The 10,146-nt window shown below is 39.4% G+C and overlaps 1 non-coding gene across 1 annotated transcript; it reads right to left on the bottom strand.

The window, feature by feature from the left end:
- Nucleotides 1-6,366: 6,366 nt before the first annotated feature.
- On the bottom strand, nt 6,367-6,487 carry LOC115873903. The gene has a single exon (XR_004048675.1). It is a non-coding gene; the product is annotated as a small nucleolar RNA SNORA61 (small nucleolar RNA).
- Nucleotides 6,488-10,146: the final 3,659 nt, after the last annotated feature.

The raw sequence follows: 10,146 nt of genomic DNA, 5'->3' as shown, positions 1-10,146 counted from the left end.
GCAAAACTGACAAGCTAAGTTATCGCCAATTTTTAGACCTTGTTTTTTTCTCAAACGTCAGAAAGGGTATTAAAATGAGTGCGGAACCTGGACCAAGTAAGAAGACAAAAAAGTATCACTTTCATACAGAATGGGAGATTTTGACACTACAAGTCAACATTCAGCTCAAGTCCGGAGCGGTATGAACAGTTCTGGAACTTACTGGCAGAGGGAAAGTACTCAAACATGAGAAAATGTGCTACCTCCTTGACTGCAGTATGCGGCTCTCCGTATTTATGTGAGTCAGCCTTTCCCACATAAAGACCTTGAGTCCAAGTACCATTCCACCATGATTGATGATCATTTGAAAGCTGTGCTTGAGGCTGGCTGTCAGCAGCTACTGTCCGGACTATGCATCCCGGGCTCATTCCTATGCATCCCGGGCTCATTCCGTTCAGTGCAAGTCATCAGAGTAAACTCAGGTCATGGCCAAAAATGTACATAGCTAATTGTGTTGTGTTGTGAAATATGGACTCATGCGGTTATGCAAGGTACCTAAACATATAGTGTACATATCAAGAATTCTCAATGTATTTATGAATAAATGTAATAAAGAAATAAAAATAAATATGCTTTGTGTTTTTGTAGTTGGCAGATCATTTTGACTTGATTATTTTATAAGTAGCTCACATGCTGAAAAAGTGTGAGCACCCCTGTTCTAAGATGCATGCACCTCACTAATGTTGTTCCCCCACTTAACTTGTTCATCCCACTTTCCCATGAACACTTTGAAGCAATAACAAGTACCAGGAATCAAAAGGAATAAAGCAGACCTGACTGTCCACACGAAAAGCCTGCTTAACCAATGAAAAGAATGAAAAGAATGTGGATTTCTTTGTTTCACATACTATATAGCTGCTACACTAGTCCACAAAATATTTTCCACCACGGATTCTATGTTGTCGCAGCAGCTGGTGGTGCCACACTGAATGACACAGCAGAACTTCTCTGCTCTGACCCTAATGAGGGGAGACAAAGGCTCCACAAAACGTGCAACAAATTCAATTGTTAGGTTCGAAGGTGATACGGAATATGGGTTAAGCAACAAAGAAACCCACAAACGTGCTGAGATTGGGATTCCTAGTGGCTTGCTGAAATTTTAAAGAGCGTGACCCAGCAAAATCTCATTGAGAAGATGATCGTCTGCTAAAGACTTGGGAGGAAGAAAGAACTGAACCACAGGGGAATCAGAGGGAAGAACATTTCCTTTATTTGTAACAGTTTCATCGACATATAACAGTTTTATTGACACAACATTGATATAGCATACAATTCAATGGTTTGGATACATTCAAAAGAGTTGTTCAAACATCACCACAGTGATGATTTTTAGAAGGAAAGAATGCTTTAATTGTATTTATTTTTACACTTTCATTGTTTTTGTTTTTGTATTTATTTTTTCCAAATAAAGTGGATGACTTTGTTGTCAGTGTCAGAGGCTATTGAGCCTGTCCGGACTCTTGGCTCCCCTCTATACCCAACAGAACAAAACACTACCCTTCCTGACCTATCATCACAGTTCGTACTATGCTTGAGCCCATTGTGGCAGCTTCTGTGTCAATCCATCTCTTCAAAGGTCTTCTTATTTGCTGCCTTTCTATGATACCACGCATGACGTCCTTTTCCAGGATCTGGTCTCTCCTGACCACATGTCTGTCAACTACTCCTGGGTCAGGATAGGGGCAGGCCTAACCTCTCAATTGTGTCATAGCTTAATGACACCACCTTGGTGGCACAGCCTTTTTGTATAAGAGTGAGAGACACTGGGAGCCCTCACTCTGCCATTTCACCTGGCTTCTTGCTGAGACGCTGCCTGTCTCCAGGGGAAGTGCCTGATCCTGAGGCCTGTCAGGGTCCTACCACCCTTTCATCAACTTTGGAGCCCCTTGACCCTGCACCACCAACCTCTGGTCTCCCACCATCCACTTCGCCTTTCTGTCTCTTCCACCTGAAGCTGCGGGAGTCTGCAGAGGGCCTTGGCTTGTGTTGGACTTACGGACTTGAGTTTAATTTGGTTGAGATGCCTTCTTGATATAAGATTTTTTAGTGATATAAAGTTTTTCACATATATAAATAAAGATATCTATCTATCATCTATCTATCTATCTATCTATCTATCTATCTATCTATCTATCTATCTATCTATCTATGACTGATTTTGTTTCTCTAGGCAATCCAGCCTAAAACACTGTCCAGTTACTTGAGACAAAATCTCACCACCCTCACTTGTAAGCAGCATTCTGGCTGTATTTCTTCCAAGACATATTTATTTGTTTGTTCTTTTGACAGCCCATAGAACTTTCCAGACTTACTATATAATTCAAATGCATCGATTCTTCTTCGGTCTTTCTTATTCAATGTCTAACTTTCACACGCATATGAGACAATTGAAAATACTGTGGCATGGGTCAGGCACACATTAGTCCTCAAAATGACCTCCTTGTTCTTCAAAACTTTAGAGATCTTCTGTGGCAGATTTACCCAATGCAATGCATCATTTGATCTCTTGACTGCTGGTTCTAGGAATATTGATTGTGGATCCAAGCAAGATGAAAACCTTGACAACTTCAATTTTTCTCCATTTACCAAGATTTAGCATGATTGGTTCACTTGTGAGAATTTTTGTTTTCTTCACACCGAGTTATAAACCATACTGGAGGCTGCACGTTTGATCTTCATCAGTAAGTGCTTCAAGTCCTCCTCATTTTCAGCAAGTTAAGTGCCATTTGCATATCACAAGTTTCTAATAACTCTTTCCCTAATCCTGATGCCACATTCCTCTTCATATCTAGTTTCTCATATTATTTGCTTGGCATACACATGGAATAAGTACAGTGAAAGGATACAACGTTGTCAAACACTTTTCCTGATTTTAAACCAGGCAGCATTCCTGTTGTCTATTCACACAGTCACCTGTTTATCCATGCATATGTTCTGCATAAACACAACAGAGTGTTCTGGAATCCCCATTCTTCTCAATGTCACCCATAGTTGGTTATGATTCACACAATTGATTGCTTTGGATCAATCAATAAAACACATATAAACATTGTATTTGTTCAGGAATTATCTGCTTTGATCCAAGAGACATCAGCTATCAGCAATGATGTTCCCTTGTACAGGTCCTTTTCCAAAACTTGCTTGCAGTGTTTGTGGCTCCCTGTCCATGCTCTGCTGCAACCATTGTTGAATTATCTTCAGCAGAATTTTACTTGCGTGTGATATTTATGTATCATTCAATAATTTCTGAATTCTCTTTGGAATGGGAACTAATGTGAGTCTCTTCCATTCAGTTGGCCCGCTACTTATCTTCCAAATTTCTTGGTATAGATTAACGAGACAAGAAAGAAAGACAAGATCAAAGTAGCTGTCAAAAGAGGCTCTGGAACTTGCTCTTAATTTTGGAGTAGCTACAGTCAATGGAAGAAATGATGAAGTAACAGAGCTGAACAGAAAAGTTTAAAGGGCAGTCCCAGAAGACAAAGTAAAGTATTTTTGTGAGATAGGCAAAGACCTGAAGTTAGAAAACTAAAAAGGAAGGACACATGCAGTGTATATCAACCTGAAAGAACTGAAGAAAAAGTTGGAGTCTTAGGTTGTAATACTAAAAGATTCTTGAGCAACATATTGAACAACACACAAAGTATCAAAATAGTGGAAGGCATACAGAGTCACTCCATAAAAAAAAGCGAGTCGACATTCAACCATTTCAAGAGACAGCGTCTATTCAAGAACCAATGGTAATAAAGAAGTGTAAGTTGCACTGAAGGCATTAGAGAAAAACATACTCCAGGAATTGACTGGATGCCAATTAAAATGCTTCAACATGCCGATGAAGCACTGGAAGCACTCACTAGTGTACACCAAGACATTTGGAAGAAGTTAGTAGAATACTTCAATTTCTTCATCCCTACCTTTCGTGGTTGGTGTGTAAACTTGGATAATAGTTACATTAACTGGGATTCCTTGTAGGAGTGTGGAGAGTGTCCTATCACTGACAGCATTGTACTTCAGGGCAGATCTTGACACGTGCTTTTTGATGATTAATGGGGCATTGTCTCTCTTCCCCTTGTCCTTTCTGGCATAGCAGAATATATGATTGTCTGATTCAAAACGACCAAGGCCAGTCACTTTCAGTCACTGATGCCTAAGATATTGACTTTGTGTGTTGTATATTATTTTTGACTTCAAATTTTCCTAGGTTCATATTTAGTGTATTCCATGTTTTGATTATCAATAGCTTATTAATGGATGGTATTAGGAAGAAAAATATTATTTTCTCACAGTTTAGAAGGCGAGAAGTCTGATTTCCCAGGACCAGTGGCTGAGGAAGACTTTCTCTCTCTGGTGGCTCAGGGGGATGGTGATGCTGTGGTCTCTCTCTCCTCCTCTATGTGTGTGCTTGCTTGCTTACTTTGTTCATTCTTATCTCAAGAGAGATGGATTTACGGTCCACCTTACACTAATAGCATCTCCTTCAAAGAACAGAGAAAACTCATTCCCAAATATGACTATAACTACAAGTGTAATCAAAGCCCACAGCTATCAAATAAATTTCCGTGTGTAATGAACCCACATAGGATTTCTGAGATGATAAGTTTATGTAGGTTTGGTCTTAACCTATACGTGCAGTATCAGACCGCCTCATCTTTCTCCCTCAGCGCACCTGTGGGCTTCCTCTGCTCCCCTAGTCAATAGCACTCAACCCTTCAGCCTCAGCCCCACCAAGACTGCTTCAATGATAGGGGTTAGGATATATCACGTCTGTTTTGGGGACATATTATTCAATTCATAATGCTCCCTTTTTCTGAACGATACAAGCAAACAAACCAAAAAGACAAATGAAAAGGGGCACTACCTTGAAAAGCCTGCATGTCAGGCAGTGAAAGACAATGAGTCTAGTGTGATGGGAAATCAAGAAATGGCACAGAGGCCACTTCTGATCTCCGCCAGCCTCAGTCAGGAAAAGAAGACTCCAACCCCACACCAGGGTAAAGCCAACTGCCACAGCACAGGGGTCAGTGTGCCTCTGCCCTCCATCCCGCTCTATCCTGACACCAACCATCCCTCCCTGGCACCCCACTCCTCTGCTGAGTTTGATAATCTTTTGAGATGGCTACAGGGAACTCCCAGACAATGTCCACGATTATGGCTTTCTTAGAGAAGTTAACAGGTTGCCACAGGATCAGATGAGAAACATTAAGAATACAGGCTCTTTGTCCACCGTGCCTCTTCTCAGCCATGCCAGTACGAATGGTCTTGGCCTTTTTCCTGCTTGGTGCCAACAAGTTTCCAAAGGGCACTGCTCTGCCAGCCAGCCTCCTGCCCGAAGGCACTTAGCTCGACTGCTTCCCTGGGCTGGGAGACCCTCTGTTTGGCCTCATCATCTCAACGCTGCTCCTCTGTTCTACCTCCTGATCTTGGTACTGTGGCCTCTGGGGCTTCCAGCGCTCGGCCACTTCACGCCACCACAGGAAATAAACTAGATGAGCCTTTTGACTGCCCCATTTACTACCTTCAGAGAGTGTGGGTCACAGTGCTAAGAGGTAATCCATACACTCTCTGAATTGTGAAGATGGAGCTCAATATCTGTGGGATGTAGTTGGCTAGAATGAGAGTATAGAAACGGAGGAAGGTGCACAGAGCAGGTACCTCATATTTCTGTAGATGGTCATCCTAGAGTATTCAGTAGAGGGCTGATTAGTACATATGTGCGAGGAAACGATTTAAGGGTAGGAAAAGGATGGCCGAAGGCTTCGAGGGAACAGTGCTCAGCACTCACGTGGTCTTGTCAAATACATCTTAAAAGTCAAACCTGGGTCAAACTGCTTCCAAGCAACTTAAATACATCACAAAATGAATCTCAGGAATAATACTGATAGTCATACAAAATATCCATCACTCAGCAAAGCAAAAATTCACAAAATCTAGCATCCAATCGATGACAAAGAATCAAGAAGATGTGACTCATGATAGGAAGGAAAATCAGTCAATAGAAACCAATTCACTATGGACACAGATGTTATAATTAGTAGACAAGGATATTAAAACTGTAATAACAGATAATAACCATAGTCTACATATTCCAAAAGTTAAATGAAGGAATGAACCATATAAAACACAACCCAAACTTTAATTCTAGAAATAAAAACAACAGCTTAGCAGAAAAACATACTTGCTGGGATTAGTGGAAGATTAATTGCCATTAATCGCATTGCACAAGAAAATAAACAAAACTTTAGGGAACTTGAAGATGTAGTATTAGAAATTGTCCCAAATAAAAACAAAGCTTATATATATTTTTTTTCTTTTTCTTTTTTTTTTTTCCCCTGTTTGAAACTAGCCCAAGGGCTCCAAGAGCACTGAGGCCAGCTTCAGTGTTTCTTTTCCTCCTTTTACGACCACCCAGACCAGTATTATGATCCGATGGGAAAGGGAACTGGAGGGTTATATATATTTTTTTCTTTGTACATTTTCACACACACAACTCAAGCAAAAAGGACACATGTAGAAAAATAATTTTAAAAATAAAAAGAGAAAAATAAATAAATAAGAAAGAGAATCTGTGAGCTGTGGGGGCAACTCCAAGCAACCATATCTGTGTGAGTTTTGGAGTACCCAAAGACAGAAGAGGTACGAAAAGATATTTAATAAAACAATGGTATAAAATTATTCAAATTTGGTACAATCATAAATGTATCAAATGAGGAGCCCAACATACCCAAAGCAGAAGAAATAAGTGGAGAAATATACAACAGTGCATCATAATCAAACGACTCAAAGCTGTAGCTAAGTGGAAAGTTATACAAGCAGTTAGAGGGAAAAGACATGTCTACAGAAGAATGAAGATACAGATGACAGCAGATGTTTTCGCTGGAGATTTGTAAGCACAGATAGTGGAGCAATGTCTAAAAGGTACTGAAATCAGAGAAACTTCTCACTTCGGTGCCCAGGGAAAATGTCTTTCAGTGAGGACATGATAAAGGTGACTTCAGAGATATTAAAAGGAAAGAATTAGTCACCAACAGATCAGCAGTATAAGAAATGTTAAAGGAGAGATATTAGCTGTCTAGGGCAACTGTGATAAAACACAAAGAATTGTGTAGCTTTACACAACAGAACTTCATTGCCTCAAGGTTCTGGAATCTGAAAGTCCAAGGTTGTGGTGGAGGCTGGGCTGATTCCTTCGGAAACTTGGAGGGAGAATCCCTTCCAAGCCTCGCCTCAAGTGTCCGATCTCTCCAGCTGGCTTCCTCTTGGCTGGCAGCTTCAGTAACACATGGCATCCTCCCTCTGCCTCCCAGACTCTGTGAACCTTCTTTTTGATAAGGACAACAGTCATGTAGGACTAGGTCCCAGCCTTCTCCTATAAGACCTCATGTAAAACAAGCTGCTAACATCTTGAAACACTATTTTCAAATTAAGTAAATTCAAAGGTACATATCTTTTCTGGGGACACAATTAGATCCAGCACAGTAGGGTCTTTACAGAGAAGGAAAATTCAGCTGGTTATTCACAAGCGAATGAAGAGTCATGATAATGGTAACCATTGGGGCAAATGGTATGATATTTTTATTATTTTGTGAGTCTTATTTAAACAGTCAGCAATGACAGCAACAATAATAAGAAACAATTCACTTAAGGGCTTATAGCATTTGTAAAAGTAAAACATGTGACAACAGAAATAGAAGTAAACATTAGTAGAATTTTTATGGTAAATATAAAGAGGTATAATATTACTTGTAGGTATACTGTGATAAGTTAAAGATGTATAATATAAACCCCAAACAACCACTAAACACAAAGCCAAACCCCCAAAGCACGAAGAATTATAGCCAATAGACCAATAAAAGAGAAGTAAAATACTAAGTCCAAAATAAAATAGAAATGGGCAAAATAAGACAAAAATAGAGGAATACCGAACAAACAGCAAGATGGTAGACTTAAACCTAACCATATCAATGCTGACATTAAATATAAATAGTCTAATGTTCCAAACTACAAGGCAGAGATTATGCAACTTGGGGGCAGGGGGTGAGAGGAGGGAGACCCAGTAATATGCTGCCTCTTCCTTTGATGAATGAACAAATAACATTCTTCAAACAACAAGGTACAAGGGTAAATGTAAAACAATGGGGAAAGCAACATCATGCTATTGTTAGTCAAAGGAAAGTAGGTGTGGCTGTTTTAATAACAAAGCATATTTCAGAGCAAATAATACTACCCAGGGGAAAAGGCATAAATTCCTAAGGATAAAAGGGTCAATTTATCAAGAGAACCTGGCTGTCTTAAGCATCTATATCCCTATGAGCAGAGTCCCAAAGCATAAGAAATAAATGATAATATAAATAGAAATAAAGAAATATACAATTATAGTCAGGTTTCAATTCCCCTTTCTCAATTATCGATAGAACTAGTCAACAGAAATTCAGTAAGATATTGCAGACCTGAGCAACACTGTAAAACACCTCAATCTGACTGGTGTTTTCAAACATTCCACCTAACAAGAACAAGGACACCTTCTCAAGTGCACATAAAACATTCACCAATATAGACCTGGGCCGTGAAATAAGCCTTAATAAATTTAAAAGGAACCAAGACATTAGAAAATCTCCTCTGACCACAATAGAATTGAATGAAAATTAATAACATGAGTATCTCTAACATTTTCCAAATATCTGAAAAGTAAGTAACACACACTTAAATAGCACATAAGTTTATGAGGAGCTGATACCAAGGGCTCAAGTAGAAAGCAAATGCTTTGAGAATGATGATGGCAACAGATGTACAAATGTGCTTGACACAATGGACGTATGTATGGATTGTGACAAGGATTGTATGAGCCCCCAATAAAATGATTTAAAATAAATAAATAGCACATAAGTTTAAGAAAAAAATAGGAAAATTATAAAGTATTTTGAACTTAGTGTAAGCAAAAATAACATCAGAATTAAAAATTATTATTATTATTTATCAATCATTTTATTGAGGGGCTTTTACCAATATTTTAACAATCCATCATTCCACTGTACTAAGAACACTTGTACATATGTTGCCGTCAACATTTCCAAAATGTTTTCTTTCTGCTTCAGCCCTTGGTATCAGCTCCTTTTTTTTGTCCCTCCCTCAACCACCCTCGGACCCTCATGAATTCTTGATTCAATTATATATATTATTGGTATTATTTCATGTCTTACACTGCCCATAGTCTCCCTTCACCCTTATTTCTGTTATTCGTCCCCCTGATTTTTTAATGAAAGTTTACCTAGTACCTAGTACATTAGGTTATTAATGATCAAATTCTGAAGAAATCATTCATTGTGTTGGTTACATTGCATGAATATTGTAATTTCTCCTGATAGTTTCATTTTCAGTAATTATAGTCACTAGGCTTTGTGTCAATTCAGCAGGTGAGGAGGATTCTTAGTGGCTTAGCAGTTAAGGCGTAGTAATCCCCATGGTGTGATCTAACACAATGTGATCACTGCAGTAATGGGATCTGCTAGGAGCAGCCAATCACCCTTACTTGAATCACAGCCCAGATTCAATCAATCAAAAGGAGATTTTTCTCAGGGATGTTGGCTTGTGGAAAAGCTTTCTTGCTTTCTTGTTGGCTCTAGCTTCATCATCTGGCTCATTGTCCTCTGGTTCTTTGGACTTGAACCCACGGCCTGCAGTACTGCTCTAGATACTGGGAGTCTTCATCCACCTGCCATCTGGATCCCTTTGCTTCTGCAGCCTTTATGGATGCTTTGACTCAACAGCTGTAGTCATATTGTCTTGTAGTTGGTCTTGCGGAGCGTATTACCCCAGTGTTATTATAACATTCCACTTCTACCCTAGAGGGGAGCGAGTGACAACCAACACACTGGTTTTCATGATTTATTTCAGGGTCACCCTTCATTGTTTCAAAAGTCTTACAACTATTGGGACCCATGCATTCTTGGAGAATGTTATAATAGCAGTGAATGAAACGTCTGACATATTTGTCTTTCCTCTTGTCAAAAGCCAGGTTCCTGCCACTCTTATCTTTTGCCAAGGTTCACAAGTTAATAATTTAATCTTTTCCTGGTTCATGGATTCCGGCCAAAGGGAAAAAAGGTTGCT

Source organism: Echinops telfairi, unplaced genomic scaffold (assembly GCF_000313985.2).
Source record: "Echinops telfairi isolate 266 unplaced genomic scaffold, ASM31398v2 ScPeMD7_7469;HRSCAF=8507_1, whole genome shotgun sequence".
Taxonomy (NCBI): domain Eukaryota; kingdom Metazoa; phylum Chordata; class Mammalia; order Afrosoricida; family Tenrecidae; genus Echinops; species Echinops telfairi.
This window is presented reverse-complemented; position numbering and strand designations above follow the sequence as displayed.